General features: G+C 34.4%; 1 protein-coding gene across 2 annotated transcripts in view; it reads left to right on the top strand.

Annotated features, from left to right (window-relative positions):
• LOC145683845 (uncharacterized) overlaps positions 1-26,247 on the top strand; it is a 445,184-nt gene that overhangs the window by 5,789 nt on the left and 413,148 nt on the right. For both annotated transcript variants that reach the window (XR_014131197.1, XR_014131198.1), the window contains exons 2-4: positions 4,526-4,699; positions 16,198-16,318; positions 19,434-19,572. The gene's annotated coding sequence lies outside the window, so the exon portion shown is untranslated. The remainder of the gene's footprint in view (positions 1-4,525; positions 4,700-16,197; positions 16,319-19,433; positions 19,573-26,247) is intronic.

Here is a 26,247-nt window from a genome sequence, read left to right as displayed (position 1 = left end):
ATTAATATCAACCTATATATATAAATTACAAGATAATTCTTATTTGGATATACAAATTAGATATTCAAGCTTTACAAACGTAGAAAATATTAAAAGAATTAAGAAAATTAAAAAAAATGGAAGTAAAAATATTTACAGTATGAACAAAAGAAGACAATACTCAAACCTAGGCATAATCCCTGTAGACAATAAATGTTTGGAAAATTACAGTTCTGTTCTTAATCATTGTTTTTTTCTATTCTAAGTTGGGGTTATTTTGCATTTCTAGTTTGGTGCAATTACTTAAAATTATATCCTATTAAACCTATTTTCCTTGACATTTTAAACTTGATAATGATATCCTATGTGGTAAGAAATACATTACAAACTCTGCTTGTTCAAAACCACGAAATGGTGTTTTGCTTATCAACTTTAGTAATGTTTTATGTATGCATCTTTACCTACAGATGCGATCTAGTTAACACAAATTTGAAATTATGTAAACTCTTGAATTCTGACAACCACATAAGTTAACTTAGAACATTTTGTCTCATTTTCTTTACACTTTTGCAAGTAATTACCAAACATGAAGAAAGAACATATAATAAATACGTTTCAAAATGTTATTTTATATTATTCATACATTCAACGTAGTTACAAATAAATTAAGAAACATGAATGAAAATCCAGCAATCTTATTTCTCCTTATTCGTCTAGAAAGTATAAAAAATTCAGTTTAAAAGGAAAATAATAATTTATATTATTTTCAGGATTACACCTTACAAAACAAAGATTATGCCTATTCTTTGTTTATTTTTCATCTCTGTACTGTTTAAAGTCAAACATGATATGAACAAAATAATATTTGCCGCCTTTAATTTGTTCCTTGACTAGCATTAAATGCTAAAATTAATAAAACAAAATTTTATGAGGGAAGGAAAATCATACTGTTTTAAAAAATTCTACTCATGTTCATTTCTAATTAGTTATTGAAATATAACTGAAACGAAAACATTGCACTTCTCATCACCAAAACCTTTTAAAGTTTAGTTCAAACAGCTATTTAAGAAGTACTCGGATCTTCCTTGACCATATTTTGCGCTCTTCAAACAAATATATGTGCATAATGAGTTCCTTGGTCTCATGTTAATTCCTCTGATATTGTTTTCATCTTGCTCTACTTCTATATTCTGCTTGCATTTAGATATTCAAATGTTTACACGTTACAATGACCTTTATTTCAAATCCAAAAATAAAAGTTAATTTTATGCTTTGAAACTTCACAAAATATCAACAGACTTATATAAGAAATTCGTAGTTATCATTTTCATAACATTAAATTTCTATTTTCTTTGAACTTTGTCTTACCGTTTATATGGTATTGAATATTGTGAGAATGATCTTTTAATTTATTTTACTGTGTCAAACTATCCACAATCGTTTATTGGCATACTTCGTTTACGTTTCTTTAATAGATGAGTGGATGATAAATGAACAAGTTTAGAAAGGAAAGTAAACTTAGTCCCATATAGGGTAACGTGCGTTCAAATCTGATAGAGTATTATCTCCCAGGAGCAGACTTGATTACTGACGAGAAACTGATACATTTCAGAGAATCGATCATTTAAACGGTACACTGTTTCCTAGCCAGACATGTATGTTACAGAAGATTGATAAATGATTCAAAAAAACACTATCTTTTGAAAAAGATACCATATGCAGGAGAAAAGGATACTTGAAACAACATTTTGGCATAACAGCTGTTCTTAAATAGGTCGAACCATAGTACCACACCAATAGACATGTAGCTTGCGACATTTTTTTCAAACTTGAAAATCTTGCAAAAGAGAAATGTACTCACAAATTTGGGAACTATAAGAAAAAAAAACATTGTAGCTCATCACTTAAACAACAATAAATTGTGCAAAGTCACTACATACACTTTGTTTTTGAAAACTAGCTATTACTGCTAACCAGATCTAATAAACAAGAAATAAAAGAAATACTTAAATAAAAGTATAGAAATAATAATCCCTAACATTTATATCATTAAACAGGAATAGTTGTACCAAGTTGGGGTATGACATTCAAGGCTCTGTAAATAATACTGTTGCATGGCTTACTCCGGATAATCACCGTACTCTGGTTTACTCCGAATGATCACCGTATTCTGCACTAACTAAGTTACATGAGTCACGGATTCCTCCAAGTGCACTAAACGATTGGAACTATATATTTTGAAAATAGGTTTACAGTTTTACCACCATTCTTCACTCTAAGAGGAACAATACATTTTATAAACTTTGTATTCACTGTAACCACATATATGTGTATTGAAAATTATGCACAAAGTATATTTAAAAAGGTACATGCACTATTGAAAAAATACATTTATGTTGATGCAACTTCGCTGCCTAATGAAAAAAAAGTACCTGATATTTCTTAAACTTCAATAAATACAGTAAGAAATAAATAAACGTAAAAATTTTATGCTAGCAACTTATGGATTTTAGATAAGATTTGAGCGAACTAATAGTTTGTTTTAAGAGATTCCTCTTCGTTATGAGAAACATAATACTACGATGCGCTGTTAATTGTTCAACTTCTCCAATAACACTTACAAATCGTTACCAGTTAATACAATTCGTAGTTAGATTCTACATTCGTACAGAATGACATTAGAGCAGTCCTAACATTAATTCCTGGTATTGTATTAGGACAGTCATGTTATTTTAATTTACTAAGAATAAATGTTTAAATATGAAATGAAACTAGCTTGGAGGAATTTATAACAAAGCTATCACACTCACTTACTAAAACATTAATTTTAGAAATAAAATATTTATGCAATGAGTACACAGTTCTTGATGACATTACACAATACAACACGTTTCTCGATAACCGAACAACAAAAGGCACATATCTAAAATCTTTACTTAAGTCTTCATCCCGGCGAAATTAAAATACCGCTAATTTTACAATAATTATGTGATATCTTCAAATAGATAAAAGATAATCGAAATGTGGAACAAGAGCGTCCTAGACAATATTATTTTACATGAGAAACCGTTATCACGACCCACTTATCTGCTTTCGATTTCGAGCCATTTTGAAAATCGGCATTTATTTTCGCGTTTCTAAACAGCTGAAAACGGAAAGCCGCTAGGTGGCTTGTGATAACGGTACCTCACGCAAAATAATATTGTCTAGGGCGCTCTTGCTCCATATTTCAATTATCTTTTATCTATTTGAAGATATCACATAATTACTGTAAAATTAGCGGTATTTTAATTTCGCCGGGATGAAGACTCTTAATTTTAGCTTTAAATGGTTGACGAAGGTGAATGATGTAAAGCTCACTACAAACACTATGTCTTACTTATATCTGTGGCTTGGTTGGGAAGTTTTACTGTTTCCTCCATACACTCTTAAGAGATGTTCACTATTTTTATGTTAATAGTTGCTTTCATTCCCACACAAATGAATATAAAATATCATACACTTGAAAAAGTTCACTTACATAACATTAACACATTTGACCTTAAAAATACACGCAATTCTCCTCCATTATGACATTTTCTTCAGAAAAATATCCAGTAAGTCCATAAATGACCAGAATTACAATGTGACATTAATTACACGCAAAGCACCAATAATTCGGTAACACATTTACATTTTAATACATTCGGTATTCTACGATCTTCCAAAGAATTTCGATATGAGTGCTTCGAGCCCATCTTTGTCAGGCCTATGCTCAGGACAGCTGTAAATAAGGTCTGCAGAAAGACCTTCCACTGGAAAAGAAAGGAATTTCCAAATATGAATATTTCCATGCATTCAATTTATGAGACAGAGACAACATGTCTGTACAGATAATAAACTCCTAAGAATTGAAACTAAAGGTACGAGAATTCAGGTTGTTAGATCTTCTTTACTTTATATAACGTAATTACGCTCTAAGAGGAACTAATATTTTCAAATTAAGGCACTACAATTGATTTTGTAAGTAGTCACGTGATCACAGGTTCAATGTTAGATATAAACTGCTTCAGGTGTCTTATATTCTCAGTAAACAAATTCTAAGTTCTTTAGTTAGATCTTAGTACAGTGAAGGTAAGGCAAGACCAGTGAATAGGCCACCATAATTTTTATTTTGAGGAAGCATTTCCAGGGCATTAACTCAGCTCCTAGTACACAGAAATCTTTGAAAAAACAGTGGATGCGCCAAATCATGTGATGATGCTTCAACGTACGTGATTAAATGTTTGTATAGATGCAAAAACTAATAGGAAAGTTTGCAAATACATATGCCCCATCCAATGGCCTATAGAAATATTGTTTGAAGCATTGGTAGATTTAGTATTAACACAATCTAGAATTTCGATATATACTGATTAAATTTTTTTAATGATCTTCCGAAAATGAAAGTTATTTTGTCTTAAGTATCGCATAAAATAGTAAAATAACAAGGTATGTTTTTGTGCAAATGCTAGTAGTTACACAACTTAAGTTTTCCACATCTCCAAAGTAATTTTCTTCGTTCCAGTTGAATCATGGTGAGCCATGGGCAAATGGTCAATTTTTGACTAACCATCTAGAAGAATGCATCTGTTCCAGGTATCCTGAATCCATATCTCGGTTTTCAGTAACAATGAAAGTACCTGAAAGCTTCATGTCTCACGAAGTTAACGCTCTTGATGTCATGGCTTTAAACCATGCAGTAAGTATTGAAATTGTAGAGTCAACAAATTATTGTAATCGCTGTGAATCAGTATGTACCTAGTATGCTCCTAATTGTCATATGCAGATACATATCTGGATTACGAATTCTCTTTGAGAAGCACCCATCATTATCAAAGACGAAAATGTACACACAAAAAAAAGTTGAACATGTTTGAATATGTGAAATATTATTGTGTAAAATAATTATGTAAACAAATGAAGAAAAAATCTTAAAAGTCGTTTGTCTCTCGATATTCTCGTTGTAATTGATGTGATGACTTGTGGTGAAAAGAACTAAACATATGAGTGGCTCGGGGAAACATAAGGTACATCATATTTTCTAACTTTCGAGAAAACGGAATACAGGTTCAAATTTCCCATGCAATTCAGAGCAACGACACATACCAAACAAGTTTCCTCTGCTATCTGCAGCTAAATTTCCGAAATTAAACTAACTACATTCTGTTCTATGGTTCAATCCCAATCTATTCCGTCTGATAACTCAATTTCACGGGAAGCGGCTTTTACCATTATATTCATCCGAGTCGTTCATGTGTAGATTATGTGCTTTTCTTTTTAACTGTTGTGATGAAAGTACCGGTGTCAGTTCCAGGATATGTTTAATCTGTCCAACTTAAAATTCAGTTTTGTTATTCTGTTTCTAATAAAAAAAAATAATAATCGGAAACTTGCTTCTTAGTAAAGGAATATATTGTTTCAACACATATGTGTTTTCAGTCATATGTCCTGTTTTGTTCAAATTTATATTTATTTATTTATTTATTTATTTGCCTGTTTTGCATACAAATGAGAGTATTCTCGAGCACGCATACAGTTGTCAAAATTACAAAATAATTACATATATACTATAAAAAAACTTACAAATAAAGTAATACATACATAACTATGACTTTTATAAGCTTATACATTCATAATATAATTAACAAAAAAAAAAAAAAAACATTTATACATTGTCTTCAAAAAACTCATTTACCGAGTAGTAACATTTATCTACTAAGAACTCGTGAAGATCCGATTTAAACATAGAATATGATTTGTTTTGCTTTCGAAAGTCAGGTAACTTATTGAAAATGTTTCTACAGTTAATATATACGCTTTTTTGAAAAAACGAGAAATTTTGGAAATAACATGCAAATTATTAACGAATCGAGTATTGTATTGACGTTACTGTTTTCAATAAATAAGTGTTTGTTACTTACGATAAACAAGATAATTTTATATAGATACACACAAGGTAATGGTAATATTTTTTGTCCTCGAAAGATGGGCTTGCAAGAAGACTTTGGTGACAATCCAAACACAACCCTTAGTGCTTTCTTTTGTAAGCGAAACGTGCTAATACATTCAGTAGAATAACCCCAAAAAATAATACCGTAAGTTATTAAAGAACGGAATTTTGCATAGTACACCGAAACTAAGGCCTCTGTTGTGACATTACCTCTTAGTCTACGGAGGCCGAAGCAAATACTACTTAATTTTTTGTTGAGTTGAGAAATATGATCATTCCAAGTTAGTTTCGAACTTATGGTGACACCAAGAAATTTAGTTGAAATAGAAAAGACGACTTTTTTGTTATTTACCATTACGTAAGGAATAAATTTATTTTGAAGAGGATAATAAAAATTTAGCAAGGAAGTTTTATCATTGTTTAGAACTAATTTATTGTTACTTAACCAGTTACTTAATCGTGAAAACGCAGTGTTTAGATTATATTCAATATCATGTCGTGAGTTACCTGTAATAATAACATTGGTGTCATCAGCAAGTAAAACACATTTATTAGGCAACATTTCATGTGTCAAATCATTGATGTAAATAAGAAAGAGCAATGGACCAAGCACTGATCCTTGAGGTACACCAGTTAGTATTGTACCTTTATAACTACTAAACTTATGCATTTCGCCATTATTTTCGTTCGTAATTTGAACTATCTGATACCTATCCTTCAAGTAAGACTCGATCCATTTATTGGCAGTTTCTCTTATACCATAAAAGCTTAATTTTTTGAGTATGAGATCATGATTTACAGTGTCAAATGCTTTAGTAAGATCAACAAAGAGTCCAATTGCCCATTTTTTATTATTTATTGCATGCATAACAGTACTAAGAAAATCGAAAATTGCAGAATCAGTAGATTTGCCAGTTAAAAACCCATGTTGTGATAATGATATTAGATTATTGGAATGTAAGTAATTCCTTATCCTATTTGACATTACCGTCTTAAAATTTTTTGAAAATACAGATAAAACTGAGATAGGGCATTAATTCTTAATATTGTAACGACTGCCTTTTTTGAACAAGGGAATCACTTTAGCCACTTTTAACCGTTGTGGGAAAATGTCTGATTGAAGGGAAAAATTTATTACATGAGTCAGGTGGGGAGCAATTATCGAAGCAGATTGTTTTATAATAGTGGATGGTACTTCACCAAGACCTACAGAACTGCTATTTCTCATCTTTCCTATAATTGCTAATAATTCATCAATAGTAACCGGGGTAACAAAAATACATTTTGGATAAGAAGGCATATTTGAAGAACCACTTGTACCAGCTTGGTGGGATAGAGCACCAAGAGCTACCCGAGGAGAAGTTATAAAATAATTATTAAATTTATTTGCAATTTCAGCAGGGTTTGTAATTCTTTTATTGTCAAAAATGACGTGATTCAAATTAGCAATATTACCCTTCTTTGTATGTACCGACTGGCGAATAATATTCCACATAGTTTTAATTTTATTTCTAGAGTTATTAATCGTTTTCGAATTATGCATTAGCTTTGCTGTCTTAATAACTTTCTTATATGTTTTCTTATATTTTTTAACGTAATTTCTGAATACATCAGAAACATTTGTATCATTAAGCAGTTTAGCATACTTAATTAAATTTCGTTTGGAATTACGAATACCAGTTGTAATCCAACTTTTCTTAATTTTATTACATTTACTAATTGCCATGAGAGGAAAAGCTACATTAAAACAGTGCAAGTATGCATCTAAGAAGGAGTTAAATTTTTCGTCCATAGTGGAAGCTGAATAGATTCCATCCCATGTCTCAAGAGCCAACAAATAACAAAAGTAACTAATGTTACTTGGTGAAAATAACCTTTTTTTCAATTCTGGCAGTATTTTGCAGCACCGGTAAGTCAGTTGATGGAAGCGATAAGCTAACTAATTGCGCATCATGATCAGAATAACCTGGGTTGAATATTTCAAGTTTGTGGTTTCGACACTCTCTGCTTACTATTATTTGATCAAGTGCTGATTTTCCAAATCGGGTAGGTGTATTGACAATACCTTTGAGATTAAATGAAGTTAATAGGTTTTGTAAATCAGTTTTAACTTTAGTGTTAACCATCCAATTTATATTTATGTCACCACACAAAATGATAATACTGTATCTTTTGCACAGATGGTCAAGAAGAAGTTCAAGATTTCTAAAAAAAATACCCGTAAGTTACCCGAATTAGACCTATAAATACTACATATACACACTTTATCAGCGAGACTTATAGCAACTACTTCAAAGTGAAGTTCCAGATTGAACATCGATACATCAACTTCATCAGCATTTAACTTATTATGAACGAATATACAAACTCCTCCATGAATCAAGCTAACTCTTGAATAATGACTTACCAAATCAAAACCTTTTAATTTTACAGATTTAATATCAGTACAGCTTAACCAATGCTCCGTGATGCAAATAACATGTGCAGTTAACAACACGGTCTCAACTAACAAATCCATAAAATCCAGCTTATAGAAAAGCATATATTTAGAGTCCTTAACTGAAGACTCGATGTAGAAAACAATGTAAGTGCCAACAACAATATTTAACAGTAGAGACAAAAGACAGTAAGTTGTGCCCAAGCGTTACTAAATAGAAAATAGTATTGCTTAGAAATACAACACAGCATATGACGAAGTGAAGCTAGGTATGAAAATCTAACTAAAGCATAAAAGTATTTTTCAAAAAATAAAACAAACAATAAATTTTTAGAAAACCCTGTACTTGTCACCGTCAAATTGCAGAAAAGACTGTAAATGCCATGTTACATATTGCAGTGTAACGAAGATTGCATCAAATGTCAGTGCCATACAATCTTACATTCACAGATTTGCAATAAAATATAACAGTGTCATACAAGAATATATTGGTTTCATTTAATCCATAGAATAAAGTTTGAAAGGAAACATAAAACTACTTACAGTGCGCGCGGAAAGTATTGACGCCTAAAGCTTAGTGTCAATATTTCTTGCGCTTTTACACACCATCCGCGTACTTCCTTAATGACACCGCGTAAAGTATTGTCGCTCGCTGGCAGGAAACCCCCGCCTGTTGTGTTACTTGCTGTAGAGTAATAAGTTTCAATTTGCTCTGGTGGGTCGACAGGATTACTTGGGGTGTGCACGTGCTCTTGGTATTTCATGTAATTTTGATGCTGCTCTATGTGTGTTGCGATCTCATTTCTTTGTGACAAGATGCCTTACTGCATTTTGATGCCTGTTGAAACTGAGGCGGTGATTGCCCTGTTTAAAGCTGGTAAAAAATCAAAGATATATTTAGGCAAACGGGTCTGAAGCTGAGAACAGTATAGCATTTGGTGAAACGTTTTAAGGAGGAAGGAGAAGTCAAAATGCCCCGTCCAAGACCAAAGTCTGGTAGGTCTAGGAAAGTGTCTCAAAGAACGCTAAAGAACATAAAAAGGTAGCTGCAGAGGCAACCTTCTTTAACAGCTAGGGAATTAAAGGAAAACAATCCTGCATTGCTTGGTAATGTGTCCCTACGGATGGTGCAGAAGAAAATTCATGACAACTTAGGGCTACGAAGTTAGAGAGCTCCCGGAAACGCCTTCTTACAGAGGATCATCGTAAGAAAAGACTGGCTTTCTGTAAAAAATATGACGTTTGGACTGGAAAAAAAGTGTTGTGGACTGATGAAGCCACGTTTTTCGTTAGTGGCACTGGCTGCCAGCGAATGTACCGTCTTCCTGCTGACGATTCCACCCTTTCTAAGCACACATATCCATCTGTAAAACACCCTGCCATTATCATGGTCTTGTTTTCCTTTAGTTATGGTGGTGTTGGAGAGTTAGTTACTCTCTCTAGAAGCCAGACTATGAATCAGTTTCTCTATTTTGAGCTATTAAACGATGTATTGGAATCATCCTTTGCAAAGAAAAAAAAGCGTCTTTTTTATGCAATATGAGCTCCTTGTCATACAGCCACAAATGTGATATCTTGGATTAAATATGCTTGTGTCTCATTTTTTGAAGATTGGCCAGTGTATAGTCCAGTCTTAAACACCATAGAGAACCTATGGTCTGTCATGAAGAGACGTTTACAGGGTATGGACATCTCTACATTGCCTCTGCTGGAAGCTGCCATCAGGGTCGTTTAGGACAATTAGCCACTTGTTATCCTCCAAACTCTCGTCTTGAGTGTTCCAGAGCTACTAAAAGCATGCAAGAAGACGAAAGGAAGTCCAACAAAATACTGACTATCCCATAAGTATTCTAACTTTTATTTTGTAATGTGTTCGGTGTCTTTTTATTTGTGGTTCTAGCTTTCACTTGCGTCGCGTCAATACTTTCCGCGCGAACATTGTGCATAGCATGTTCCCAATATCAATAGGCAAAAACAGTGAAAACTATTTTTTTTTTTTTAAATGTTATTCTACTGTTTTTAATGTTATTCAAACATCTGAGTATCATAACATATGCCAAGCAGTCTACAGTATCAAGTCATTGTAAAACTTGTGGTATTTTTTGTCCATATATTCGAACATTGCTTTGAGGTCTTGTTTCTTCTCGACACTGATCTGTGTTTCTGTTTCCGAAGATGGAAAAACATCTGGCAGGTTGTCAATGTCCATGTCATGTTTAAGCACATTAGTCTTTTTCCACGGCTCCATTTCATCAAAGGTGGACCTACTTTTTATTTTTGTACGACTCGCGACTCAACAGTCTCAAAAGTAATGCAGTTTCAGGTTGTCACTCAATACTGCTTGCAATGAGTGAATCGTTTTTATATGGAGGGAAGACACATACAGTGTTTCAAACAGATGACAGCACCTAGACATGCAAGTGATGCCATCTCTGATTAACGCTTGGAACACTATCAAATAGACAAGACACATTCCGTGTTTACAGAAGAATCCCATTGGGACATACATCCCTTTCTGACTAAAATGTGAAACAATTGCAAGGTGGCACTTACATTGTTTTTTACAGTGAGTCTTCAATTGTGTTCCTTCTTTTTGACAAAAATATTTCTTTTAATCATCTTAGCATATGATTTCCGACGTGATACCTATTGATACACTCTAATGAACTAAGATCATTTTGACTTTCCTTAGTTAGTTGTAAAGCTGCACTGGGATCGTGTGAAGGATTTTTTTTTTCTGTTCTTGAAGAGAAAAAATAGAGGCAAACATACCTTTTTCTGACTTACACCATGTTATTTCCAGTTTTATTATTGTTCTTTACTTTGGAGTATCTTTTACATGGCATGAAACGAAAATTCACTTCCCAATTTTTGTTCCTGGTTTGTCTGGATATTTATTTATTTATTTATTTATTTAACGGCAGAGTTTAGGCTATGTTTGCCTTTTCTTACACTCAACCAACTCAAATGTATACAAGACATACATACTACAATTGATGTCAAATCCATAAAAAATACAATTACTACATTAATGCATATATACCTACACACACACATATACCCCTACACACGGATCTGCTCCCTTACATACCCCCTCCCCCATACCCTCATACTATTTATCATAAAAACAAGAAAACTATACACACAGCATACACAGAACGATATATTTATTCTTAAAAGTATACTACCTTACATTCCCCCCTCCCCCATACCTCCCCACTAACCTAGTATTATAGATACATACCTCAAGTTTCTGTTTACAATTGGTTGCTACTGCTCAGCTTTATGGAAAAAAAAGAAAAAAAAACAACATCATTCCCGAGATTGGTGTACATTGGCTAAGGCTATCAGATATTGCTTCAAATTTCTTTTGAATGTCGCAATTGAAGGTGAATTCCTTACATCTGGTGGAAGTCTGTTCCATTCTCTAATACCAGAGATTGTGAATGAATTAGCCATTTGATTCGTATTATGACGAGGTATCGACAGCAGTGTTGATCTGCTAGAGCGAGTATCACGATTGTGGCTATCTCTAACATACTGTAGTTTATTGTGAAGATATATAGGCACACCAAATGTCAAAACTTTAAATAAAATTGTCATTGATTGATATATGTAGCGAGCTTGGATATCTAGCCAGCCCAATTCATTAAAAAATGGCGTCAAGTGATCTGAACGTTTAAGATTAAAAACATACCGAACGCATGCATTCTGGACCCTCTGTAACTTTCTTAGCGCTTCTTTATTTACGTTGCCATAAGCTCCAATGCAATAATCAACATGTGATAGTACAAGGCTTTGTACTATAGATGCCTTAATTGGATAAGGCAACGTATTTTTCAAACGGTATAGAGAGTGCAGTGCACCAAACGCCTTTTTGCATACATGATTTATATGATCCGCCCATAGAAGATTCTGATCAAATATGAGGCCCAGATTTTTCACTTTTTCATCAAAAGCTATATGTGTGCCATTTAATGTAATTTTAGGAAGTGCGGTGCTCTGCAGTCTGGAGAGGATATTTCTCGAACCTATTATGATACATTTAGATTTATTGGGATTTAGATATAAATTATTAGATTGGGCCCAGGCACTTATGCGCTCAAGGTCTAAATTTATGAGTGAGATAGTGTCGTTTATGTCTCCAAGATCTGTCGAAGTATATACTTGAACATCATCTGCATATAAGTGATATTTAAGGTGGCGAATTTGTTGAGACAAGTCATTTATGTACATAGAGAACAGAATCGGTGCTAAGACCGTTCCTTGACTAACTCCACAGTGCACAGTTGTCCATGAACTTTGATTGTCCAGAACAGAAACACGCTGATATCTGTTCTGAATGTACGAACGAAACCATTTAACCGACGTATCTGTGAAATGAATGAGTGACTTAAGTTTTGTTAGAAGAATTTCGTGATCGACCGACTGGAATGCTTTAGAGAAACAACAGTATTTTGAGTTGTTTCTTATCTATGCTTTCTCTAATGTCATCTGTAATTTTTATAAGAGCCGTATGTGTGGAGTGTCCTTTTTTAAAGCCAGATTGATATGGACATAAGAGATCATGGGAAGTTATAAAATCAGACATTTGATTTAATACAATATGCTCCAAAACTTTCGAAATACACGGTGTCACGTTTATTGGTCTATAATCGTTCGCCGTTAGTGGTTGTGCTATTTTCTTGAGGGGATGAATGAGAGAAAATTTCCACTGGCTAGGAAAACAACCCGAAAGTAGAGAGGAATTATATATATGTCCATTAAAGGGAACAGAATATATCTCCTGATCTTCTTAAGGAATTGTAGTGGGATATCATCCGCCCCTATTGAATTGGATGTAATTTTTTTCAGAGCTACCTCTATTTCTAGGACAGAAACCGTTCTAAATTTAAATTTTTCGTGGATGCTTGGGTTTTCGCGTATGTTTTTCATAGTAGATTCTTTTGTAACATCGTCTATAGTAGGGACCTGAGCAAAGTGATCGTTTAGTTCGTTAAGCGGAATGTGTATAGATTGTACGTCAGTCTGACGGTTTCCTATACCGAACATGCGCAACTTATTCCAAAGATATTTGGGGTTATTACTTTGAGTGCATAGATCAGCCGCAAATCTAATTTTAGCAGTTCGAACTTTTTGTGTACATTTATTTCTGAGGATTCTATATTCTTCAAAAGTATTGGCAGAATCACTAGGATTAATTTTCCTGGACCATTTAAATTTCTGATATGCCAAGTCTCGTTCTTTCATGAGCTGCAAAATGTCTGGTGTGATCCATGGGTTAGCAGGTTTTTTAAATCTTTTGGTTTTTTTAGGTGCATGTTTATTGAGGAGAGTGTGAATAAAGCTATTGAATAATTCTAGCTTGCCTTCAGTGGAAGGTATAATTAGAATGTCATTCCAAGGTATTTGCGCTGCGTCCCTTTCTAATGCTTCATCATTTATGTGTTTTAAATTTCTAAAAGTGGAGATTTTAGGTCTATATTTAGGAACTTTTAGTGAATAGCTAGCGTATATTAAATCATGACGTGAAAAGCCGGGGGCAGGAAATTGCCCATGACTGACAATTCTAGAGGGGTCTGCAGTTATAATATGGTCTAGGAGGCTTTCACTATTGGTGATTGTATGGTGCGTTGCCTTCAACGCACACAGTGAAAGGTTGAGTGAGAGAAGGGATTCTTTGTACTTTTTACACTCATCTTTCATCGAAAGTAAGTCATAATTCGTATCCCCAAAAACCATGATATGTTGGTATACAGGAATGTATTTAGATATCTCGTTTAGAAAGTAGTCAAATTTTGCTTTAGGTGGTCTATACACCACTGCTAAAAGCACCTTCTGGTGGTTTAAATTCACTTCTAATATAAGGAATTCACTCTCGCATGTATAAATATTAGGCGATTGACTCACCACTTTCACTTTTAGGTCATTTCGTAGATACGCACATACTCCTCCCGCCCCCTTCCCCGTGCGATCGACTCTCAAAAGTTGATAATTTGGGAGTTCGATCAAAGTGTTACTCAATGATGGTTTCATCCAGCTTTCCGATATTAAGATGGCATGCATGTTTAAGGAGTTAAAAGTAGCTTTGAATTCGTCTATTTTTTTCAAAAGTGACTGTGCATTGAGGTGACAAATATGCATAGCTTGTGGATGTTTACCAACCACCCTCTGCAGCTGGAGAGAGAGGCTCAGAGCGGGTGGGTTTACGGTACAGCCATTGTCTCGCGAGGGAGATTCTTCTAGGTCATTCACCGTGACATCACCCAACCTTGACAGCCATTCGGGAAATAGTGTTTCTAACTCAATATCAATATCACCATGTACCATACTACTTAGAAATCACGATGTAAAAAAAGAAAGAAAGAAAGAGAGAGAGATAGAGATGAAATCAGTAAACAGAACATCAACACTTACCAATCTCGGGACATTGCGGACTTTATAAGTTATCATCAGTAACACTTCAAACTTCACGTTAGACGTAAGCACATAAACTCTTACGAGGCTATTACAAACTTTGCGAATAACACTTGATAATAATAATGTTAGTACTATATCTAGTTCACACTGAGAACCTAGCACACTAATGGGTAAAAACATTGAGGTATCAAGAAACTCACATAAAAGAATATATATAAACACCCAAAGAACACACATTGACAAAGACACAAACAAACATTGACACATAGTACATCCATCTTCCCACTCCATTGTACGCAATTTATACTACACCCTCTGTCCTCCTCACTACCATCGTCTCTAGATTTTTTTAATTTTTTTTTTTTAATGAAAAAGGTTTGGCTCAAACTTTGTGCTTAAAGTCTACTAAGACATATGCACTCCACACTGTTTAAGTTTGTTCCTCTCCCATCTGAATCATGGAAAGTTCATCTGCATTGCTAACTGTGTATTTCTGCCGTCCACATAAAATTACAATTCGTCCATCGGAAGTCCAACAATTCCGTATCCCAAACTTTTCCTTCGCACACCTAAGCAGTTTCTGTCTATTCTTGGTGAGGGCTCCGTTACAAGTATTTTCGAACCCTTTAGTTTTTTCTTGCTTTTCCATACGACAGCGACAGCGTTTTCTAACACATCAACTCCTCTTGCTGTCCTAAGCAAAACTCCCATGCATTTTTATGTCAAATAAGTTTTACAGATTATATCATAATCTTGTGTTTGTCACTTTTACCGAGTAGGATCAATTTCCTATACAACAGGAAAAAGAAGAAAAATCTGCTTCCTAGTTAACATATTATTGAAAAATCTGTTCTTTAGTTAAAATTACAAATTATGTTGTGAGGGAAGAGTTACTAATTTATTCGATGGTGCCGAATGGTAGAGATTGTCTTTTACCTCATCGTGTGATTTTCCAAAGTTGATATTATGTTTTTAATACTCTGAAGATTATCGATAATTTCAAAAAGATCTCACGAACTTTCCGAGTCTTGAAAAATATTACAATAAATAAGGATTGTTACACTTCGACTTTAATAAAAGTCCAGATTGTTATAGATTTAAGCATATATTTTAGTAGAGAAAAGCAAATGTTGCTTTAAAATAGTTTCTCTAGCGTAAGTGCTTACTATTAATTCAGGAAGTAGGACTGAGTTGCATGTCTGTAAAAGTGGAATGTTCTTGATTGAAACAGTAATTTTAATGAAACGAGAAAAACTTTCAATCTATTATTAGATGTATTCTTATTCAAGTTATTCAAGTTCTAATTTCTTGTATGTTTCCAGTGTTGTTCATCATATATATGTTTGTTTTGTTTCACTGCAAAATTAATATCAGCAACTTTTGCTTCTAGGTTGGTTGGCCGATTACTTTAATTCTGAACTCCTCAAATATGACCTGTTACAATGATGTGTTCTTGTTTCTATTAAAAATTAAATGGGCGTTATGGTCATTGCAGCAACTCCGGTTTTCTGGTAAGTACCTGAGGCTATTGTAGCAAAGTTGTTGGTTTCATGATAGATGTACTTGCTAGAAACGTTCTAACACGTCCTTATGCAATATTGAGGTTATGAAGGACGAGACTGTTATTTACGTGAGCTCCGAATCACTTCGGGATTAGAAACATGTACAATAGAAAGTACCGGATAATCATTCGAAATCATGATGAGCACCATTGACCCTTCTGCACTTTATCTCTTTTCTAAGAGAGTTGAGTCACAGGTCTTAGCACAATGGCAAATAATTGAAGTGTTGTATCGGAAAAGAGAGTGAAGATACTATTGCTGTCATTATTATTAGCATTAGTATTAGTATTATTAGTGAAGGTTGAGATGAGTTGAGTTCGAGTTTAACGTCCCGTTCAGCAGCGAGGCTATATGGGGCCTTTACCTACTGATTAACGTGGAATCCGAACCAAAGAGCTCCTACCAGGATACCTCAAATGTATCCATTATGTGATGTTCTGTATGCAGTTATAGACGAATTAAAAAAAAAAAATCTTACAAAACAGACAAACTATTTATAAGTTTTAGTATTAATAATGTCAGGAAACAACAGAATTTAATCGAATATATGACACGCCAAACGTGGTAGACAAAGTAGCAAATTAGCAAATTAACTTGAAAAGATCACTCTCCATCTGCATTACACATTTCGCTATTGACCTAGAACACCAGATAAGGTTAGTTGTAGAACTCAACAAGCACATGCAAGTACCCTGCAGTTACTCAAGTCTAACAAACGTCATGTCACATACTTCGTTCAATAGTAGTACAATCTCAGCTATTACAATAAACTAAAGCAGCTGTATAAAGGGTTAACTTAAATTCTGTTACTGCTTTTACAGTAACTACAAAATCAATCTCCTTTTTCCTATATCATTTACCATTTTGCTGTACTGTTCTTATTGTACTTTTACTTATCGATCACACAATTTCGCATTTCTCTGTTGAGTTGATTTTGAGTTTAACGTCTCGTTCAGCAGCGAGACTATATGAGACGTTGACCTACTGATTAACGTGGAATCCGAACCACATGAGCTTCCGCTGGGAATCAAACCCGGGCCTCCCACGCCAACACATTTTCTCTGTATCACTTATCAGAATACTGTTATTACTTTATGCAATACCGAAACCATACATGGTGAAATATACTATTAGAATATGACCTGAGACACTACTTATTTCTTTCCAGGGTTGTGTGTCTCCATCCGGAACTGGACCCAGGATCACCCACTAACTTATCACTAGACTTCGGATTTTTGCATATTCGCATGTATTTTTCCTGATGTGATATTGATACGCTCTATAAACAGAAATTCGTTTTAGGTGTTTTGGGGTAAAAAAGCAAAGTTTTATAGTGCATATATTTGCATATTTCGAAGGTTAATGCATGTTTATGTAGTTACTGCATATAAATGCATATTTAAAGAAACTACTAAATTGGTATTTTTTTAATGTCCAACAATTTTCCTCATAAATGGAATTTCAGTTTCTAATATAAAGAGATTCAAGATCTTTAAATGGTTCATTGTTGTCAGTTTAGAATATCTTCCAAGGTCATGCGAAAGGACAGTAAGAAAAGGGTGAGTGACTCATCCTCCCGGCAATGATGCATGACTGTCACCTTTTTGGAAGAAAATATAAATATCGGTGTCAAATCATCTACAACAAAATTTCCACGTCACCCATCTCGGAAGTTAAATTTGTTACTGTTGTGTGTGATTGTGGATTTGAAATTGGTGGTCCGTAGCAGTATAAGAATACCAAAAGAAAAATCTGGGTTCATTTAGTTGTAGTGCGACATCTTCAAATTCGAATTTTAATTTGATCAGAATTTTGTTCACTTTTGTCCACCCAAGAAAAAAAAATGTACCATTCAAATTAACAAAGGAGGACCATTTCACAATTTCGGCCATTTCGATCACCTGCAGTGCTAAATCTTCAAATTCGAATTTTAACTTGCTCAGAATTTTACCTAATTTTTGTCCACTTTTGTCCACCCAAGAAAAAAATTTTGAACCATTCAAATAAACGGGGAAGGGTCATTTCAAAATTTCGGCCATTTGTTAACATATATTGGAGCATTTATTTTGACACGCCCTTGTAACTTTTAAATCAATGAACAAAAAACGCAAGGGGACATAGATTGGGATATTCTACGATACCATAAGATTAATAGTGTTGATAACCCAACATAAAATTGTATTTTCTCAAACGGTACCGAAACCTGCATTGCTCTATTAACACCGGAAGTGGCAAGTTAGTACTACTTCTGGTTTCAACGTTGATCACCATACAACAAAACGGTAATATATAGCAATAAGCGGTTCTTTGGGATCGATTCAGAGTCTCAAGAAAATAGCCATTTCCATCGCTAACTCACAATTAAAGCTAGAAGTGGTAGAAGTCTTATACTACTTCCGGTTTCAATATTAAACTTCATACAACAAAAACCGTAATAGATACCGAGAAGCGTTTTTTCATTGATTTAACGTCCCAAGAATAGGTCCAATCTCCTCTAATAACATTCTACTAAAACCGGAAGTGGTAGGAATTTCCTAGCATTTCCGGGTTTTAATATTAATTTTCAAAGAGGAAAACGAGTAAAAGCGCTTTCTCGATATTGATTTAGCGTCCCGAAAATAGGTTCCGTCTCCTTCATTGATTTGTTTAAACTGGAAGCTATAGAAATCAACCATTTCTGGTTTTAGCGTTGATCAGGTTTCAGGGTTCAGCGTACTGTAGAATAAAAGTGGAAATACATAGACTCAAACGGTTTTTTGAAAATCGATTCAGCATCTTAAGAAAAGATTCCATCTTCTCCTTATGTCTCTACTAAGACCAGGAGTGGTAGAAGTTAGCTACTTGATAAGTTTCACCTATCGTTATCTATCTATTGCATCCGGGAGTTATAGATATGTTTCACTAATGTTGAATTCGCATAATTTGGCAATCTGTAGTAGTTTCACAATTGTGAAACGAAACTCACATGTTTGTTTTCTATTTATATACACGTTTTAATTGTGATTTCACTTAACTTGCAACACTGTTCTGTTACCATTGCTTACATTTATTATTCACTACATAGGTGGCGATGACTGCAAATTACGAATATTTGATGTAAGAGAAAACAATGTTACTTCACGAATTACAAGCAGAGCGCATAGTGCTGGAGTCACAAGCTTCCACTCTAATGCTAAAAAGGAACATTTATTGGCTTCTGGAAGGTAAGTCTTTTCTTTCTCGTATACAGTGTAATCTTAATCATGCTCACTGAAAAAGGTATACCATAAGCCCTTTCGCTAAGCTCGTCATCAGATAGGGAGCGGAAGAGGAATGGAGAAAAGAGAAAAATTAAAGAACAGAAAGGTAGCTGTGAAGCGTCCTGGGTGGATGCCATATTGGAATAGAAAGTTCCATTATACTGTTTCCAGAATTAAAGTAATGTAAGTTTGGTGGAGGAAGGTAAAACTAATAGGGTGGATGGGTCGATTAAGATCTCAGGAGAGCGAAGGAATAATAAATGAAGAAAAATTTGTGCAATGTAAGGGACAAGGATGGAAAAATATAAATATATATAATTTTCTAGTAAATACAAAATTCTAGAGTAAATATATCAGTTTTTGAGTTTTTTATAAAATATTTTTTAATATTCTTTTCAGTTCATCATTGAAGCCTCGATGTCATTTATTTAAAGACGTATTTTGTAGCAATGACGAACCATTTCATATACCATTTGACTAGAGTTTAAATAAGTAATAATTATTTAGTATTATTCTGTGGTTTAAGAGATATTTTGAAAAATGTTTAGAAATAGTGGCTCGACTGATGAGCATTGTTGAGATCCATTCCTAATCTCATAATTTTCCTCTATTTCTTCAGTTGCATGCGAAGTCGTCAGTGCGTTATGTCTGTATCACCACTAGATCCTTTGTTTTCCCTTTTAAGTCTTAACATAATAACTCTATCATCAATAAATTCTACTTTCACTACCTTCTCCTTTAAGCGCTTTCCAAGAATTATTCCTACGCCATTATGACCGCCCTTTTCATTACTGAGTAAAACATTCTATATACTTCGCTGCGCAACACCCCATTACCTTCCAATCTAACTTAACAAACTCCTACCAAATCTAGATTATTTTGTTTCATTTCCTCTTTAATATTTTCTAATTTTCCTCCCTGTAACATAGTACGTACGTTCCATGTCCCTATCCTAAACCTTTTGTTCTTGCCTGCCTTTCTTTCTCTGTCTGTCTTCCCCCCATTACCTTCTCGTCCAATAGTTTTTCCCAAGCCATTCCCCTTTCGGAGATCCGAATGGGGGGATATTTTACCTCCGGAGCTATATTTTGACCTGCGAAAAACCATTGTAAATATGTTCTCTTTTTGCTGCCAGCAAACTAGTAAAAAACAGAGTGATGGTTTCCCGTTGTCTTCCACCTCACAGTATCCCAGCCGCTCAAGTCACTCTGACCACGCCTGGGACTAATGTCCAAGTTGCCGTACCAATCACTATGATTTCCGCCAACTTGGCTACTGGAGAACTGCTGCCTTCTCCCAGAACATTATTCGTCTGGATACTCCATTTAGACCAATTCGGTAGGGGTGGCCCTTCTGGTAGTGAACTACCACCGACATAGCTCTAAATTTCATTGTAGCACGCAATCCTTCCCACCGGACACATAAGTGTCTTCGTAAAGGTGGTGATGTTTATCGGGGAGGATATATGTATATATAGATTCGATAATAATATCAGTCATTTTGGACATATCATTTTTCACCTCTTCTAAGCTGCAAGTCGATGGAGGCTGAATTGGGCTTAAATGGAATCGAGATTGTCCCTATTCATCTTAGCGAGCCCGAAACTATGAAGTCGATACTAATATTGGTAATTTTCGACTATTTTTACTGCCACTTCTTCCAATCTCTTAAGGGTGTTAGGGTTGTTCTGCTCCCATAGTACGGCATTGACAGTGTCACTATTTATCTTAACAACCCCGAAATCTGGATTCAATACTAATATCGGTTGTGTTTCATTATTTCACATACCTTTTTTCCACCTAGTAGGAGTGCTACGGGTGTCTTATCCCCAATATATTTGTTTTCAGATTCTAACTTATATGTATACTAAGTTTGGAAATTCACTCCACGCGTTCCACAGATATGCTGGAATATACACACATTTATGTAGCTTTTTGCGATTTATTAACCATCCCTTAACCTATATTCGGCAGATCCTTTGAGATCTGGCACTTACTAGACTCTATCTGTGTACTAAATTTTAGATCGATCAGCACTTTTTCATGCAGAAAAATGCAATTCTTACAGTTGTCATTCCCTGGGAAGATTCTCTTTACAATCAAATTAAAAAATAACCTTTAATTGACCACACAGCAACAAAAGAACTGCCCGGTGCGCAACCGAAGGCGCGCCCCAGCCCTCTCTCTCCTTCAGCTTTTAAATTTCAAATAATTCTAAAGCACGTTCTGCGACTCAAAACGACTGTTATTTTCTTGGAAGTTATCTGTACTAATTTGAAAATTTTCTAATTAGGTTTGATAACGAAATTCATGCTTATTCCAGGATTTTTCATGATATACGAAATCCACGCCTTAGTTTACATGCCTTTCGTGGTTCACTGGGCAACTCGTAATTGTAATGGATTATCCTGTCTTTTGCCTTAAAGATTTTCTTCTTTCGATAACAATCAATGTGACAGAAGAATATACAATAATTCTTATTGGAAACACCTCTATTACAACAGTGGTATGATAGGTTATTCCCGAGTAAGAAATGTGTCCTATTTTCAATAGATTAGAAGATGCAAATATTCGAATCTGGTCTATAGAGGGTCTAAGATTTCGATGGGTCTATTCGTTGTCTATATGATACAAAATAACTCAAGTTCCAAGAAATTAGAATGCAATACTTTGTTGACAAATAACAGAATAACGCGAAGTGCAAGGACACATTTAGGCAATCTCTCTCTCTCTCTATTTTACGCGGTGGTGGTTGATGTGAGAGGTGGTGGTGAAGGTGTTGTTTCCTATAGGTTTAGGAATAATATTCCTATAGTTTATTCTGTATAGTTTATTTTGTAAACTCTCTTGTAAGACTTAACACTGCTAGAATAAAATAAAATGGAAGTTGTTGCGCATTTCAGCCCAGAAAATATGCGAGCTTTAAATTCAACAGAAACAAATGACAATCGAGGTAGGCCTATTAAAGAAAGTGATAAATGTGAGTGTACTTCATCTGAAATTTTGAGTATATTGTATGAAGAGTTGTGTGCCTTAAAAAGTGAAGTGGATTATTTGAAAACCGAAAATGCTGAACTACGATTTAATGTAAAACAAGTAAGTGAACAGGTTAAGTTTGCAGTGCAAGGTGTTACTCAAGAAGTGAAGTCGCAGGCAGCATGTAGTAGCAGTAATGTAAATAAAACTAAAAGATTGAAAAATAGTGAGGCCAAAACAAAGGATGTGTTGAAAACCAAATACTCAATTCCAGTGAAAAACCGGTATGAGCTACTGGACATCGAAGTGACAACAAATCAAAATCGAAAAGTAAAAAGTGTGCAAGGCAAACAAGAAACGGTACACATACCTATGAAAACAATGCATGAGGAAAAACGTCACCCTAGACAGAAGAATAGCAAACAAAGTGGAAATAAGAAAATATTAATTCTAGGGGACAGTCATGCCAGAAACACAGCGGTTCTGTTAAAAGACGTATTAAGTAACAGTTATGAAGTGTCATGTATCACGAAGCCGGGTGCCACCATGAGTGAAACAATGAGAGACTGTGGTTCACTATGCAAGGATATGAGTATGAAAGACACACTAATAATCATTGGCGGGGGGAACGATGTTGCACGTGGTGAGGGTAACAAAGCTGTGGTAAATCTGTACAAGTGTCTAAATATGTTAAATAACACTAACGTAATTGTAGCAGGTATTCCACATAGACATGACTTAGACGGTAACTCCTGTGTTAATGTACATTTAAAACAAACAAACAGCAAAATTTCCAAAATATGCAAAGGTTATTGTAATGTAAGGTACGTTGATTTGGGCTCTATGGAAAGGGATAATTTTACTACGCACGGACTACATTTGAACAACACTGGAAAACGTTCAATGTGTAATAAATTTGCTGAACTTGTAGAATCATCATCTGTAGTCTCGACAAGCGTCATCCCTTTACCATGGCAAGCATCGTTAGACAATAATGAAAGTCTAGCACCTGTAGTAAGAGACAGTAGCAATAACGTATGCAAGACCCTTGATACATACTCCAATATTAACGTAGAGTGTGGTAGTGTAGGAGTAGATCATATTGATAGGATTAGCTTAATACAAAGGGCAAGTAGTTCAATCTATAAAGCAGAAGAAGGTAATAACTGAAAATGCTCAAAAGATAGAACGACGGAAGAGAATGCGTAAGATGTTGTCCGATGATTTTTTATGGTAGGAAATACTGACTCTTTACACCTTCTTTTTCATAATGTGCAAGGTTTAGGAAACAAAATTGATCTTCTGGAGGTATTGTTGGAAAGCGACTTCTCAAATGTACAGCTTCTTTGTATATGTGAGCACTGGTTAGATGCAAATATCGTTAATATGGTTAGTTTAAACGGTTTTAATATTATTACTCACTACTCTCGTACAATAAAAAGTCGAGGTGGTGTCGCAATTTTTGCTCGCTCTTATATACATGCAACTGAGATTGACGTTCGGAATTTTTGCGTCGAAATGCATTGTGAGGTAGTCGCATCAAAACTTCAAGAGTTAAATATTTGTATTGTGTGTATCTATAGGACCCCTTCTGGTGATTTAGGAATTTTCTTTAAAAATTTTGAGAAACTTCTAGCGAACTTACGTAGAAAATTTAGTAGTGTAGTTATCTGTGGGGATATAAACATAGATTGGTTAAAGAATTCAACTGATAAATCTAAGTTTCAAGATATGTTAAATTTATATGAACTACAAACTATTATTAACGTACCTACTCGTCAAGGAAAGACAGCTATCGACCAAATTATTATTCCAAAAAATAATCTTAAATGTTTGTTTGAAGTTACTGAACTTGGATTTTCTGATCATGAAGCCATTTATTGTAGAATACCTACCGAGAGAATAGTGAAGGGAAGTCCGAAACCGATAACGAGAACAACCAGATTATTTTCAACGGAAAATATAAATTATTTTTGTTTTCTATTATCTCGTGAGTCTTGGAATCCCTTGTACGACTTACCTAGTGCTAATGACAAATTCAATTATTTTGTTGATGTTTTCTTACATAATTTTAACATAGCATTTCCATTACAGTTACGGAAAGATCTTAATAACATGAAAAAGTGGGTCACGCAAGGAATAAAAGTTTCAAAGCAAAAGCTTATATATTATCATAAACTTAAGAAAACCTGTGTTAATTTACCAGCTAAAGTTATTTCCCATATAAAAACATACAAAAGAATATATCAGAATGTTATTCGAACAGCCAAAAGAATCCACAATGACACTATAATACACGGATATAAAAACAAAATGAAAGGTGCGTGGAACGTAATAAACAATTCATCAAAGACTGTTCCAATGCGTGAAATATCACAAGTTAATTATGGAAATAATTCTTTTGCTGATCCTGTTGCCATTACTGAAGTCTTTAATCAGTATTTTCTTAATACGAATTTACCACCTGGAAAGTTGGATCTCGCTGTAGAGTCAAATATTCCATGCAACAAACATAGTATGTATGTAACTCCGGTAACTGAAGAAGAATTGTTGGACTGTATCAAAAGGCTTTCTAGTACCCGTTCTGCAGGTATAGATGAAGTCCCATCCCTAATTATAAAAAAGAGTGCGCATTTAATAGTGAAACAACTATGCTTTCTTGTAAATGTATCATTTGAATCAGGCGTTTTCCCCGACAGATTGAAGACTGCAAAAGTTATACCTTTGCACAAAAAAGGAAATACTTATGATGTTCAAAACTATAGGCCTGTTTCTATTTTGTCTGTTTTCTCGAAGATTTTTGAATCACTAATGTTATCGCGCTTGAGAAATTTTATATCCTGCCATAACCTAATCTCGTCTTCTCAACATGGTTTCCAAAAAAACAAATCAATTGATACAGCGTTGTTTAACTTTATTAAAGAGGTTTCTACAGTACTTGATAAGGGAAAATATGCAGTAGGTTTATTTGTTGATTTCTCCAAGGCATTCGACAGTGTTCAACATTCTCTTCTACTGGCAAAACTCCAGAAATATGGTATTAGGGGTGTAGTACATGAATGGTTTCGCTCGTACCTGACAAACAGAAAACAAGTAGTAAAAATACAAAAAATAATTAACAATAAACAAGTCACATTTTCATCCACAACTGCTACTATCTCTGCTGGTGTTCCTCAAGGCTCAATTCTTGGGCCAATTCTTTTTTTATTTTACATAAATGATCTTGTTCAATATATGTATCCCCAACAGATTGTACTATATGCTGACGATGTAAATGTCATAGTAACAGCGGACAATACAGTTGAACTAGAAAGTAAATTAAAACAAACTGTGGAGCGTTTGATAAAATGGACATCTCAGAATCAACTGCTGATAAATGCAAAGAAAACAAAAGCACTAAATTATCATTACTCATGTACACCTCGAACAGTACCACCCATTGTGATAAATTCAACTGATGTAGACTATTCAAAATCCACTAAATTTTTAGGTGTAACAATAAGCAATAGGCTTACATGGGATGCACATATTACTGAGCTAAACAGCAAATTAAGTCGTATCTGTTTTGTCATTTATAGACTACGTGGTTCAGTGTCAAAAGAAACTTTGCTGTTATTGTACTATGGTAAGTTTCAATCATTGTTAAATTACGGAATAATTTTCT

Source organism: Thermobia domestica, chromosome 4 (assembly GCF_964235325.1).
Source record: "Thermobia domestica chromosome 4, izTheDome1.hap1.1, whole genome shotgun sequence".
NCBI classification, from domain to species: Eukaryota; Metazoa; Arthropoda; class Insecta; order Zygentoma; family Lepismatidae; genus Thermobia; species Thermobia domestica.
The sequence above is the reverse complement of the archived record's forward strand: the minus strand, read 5'-3'. Positions and strand labels throughout refer to the sequence as shown.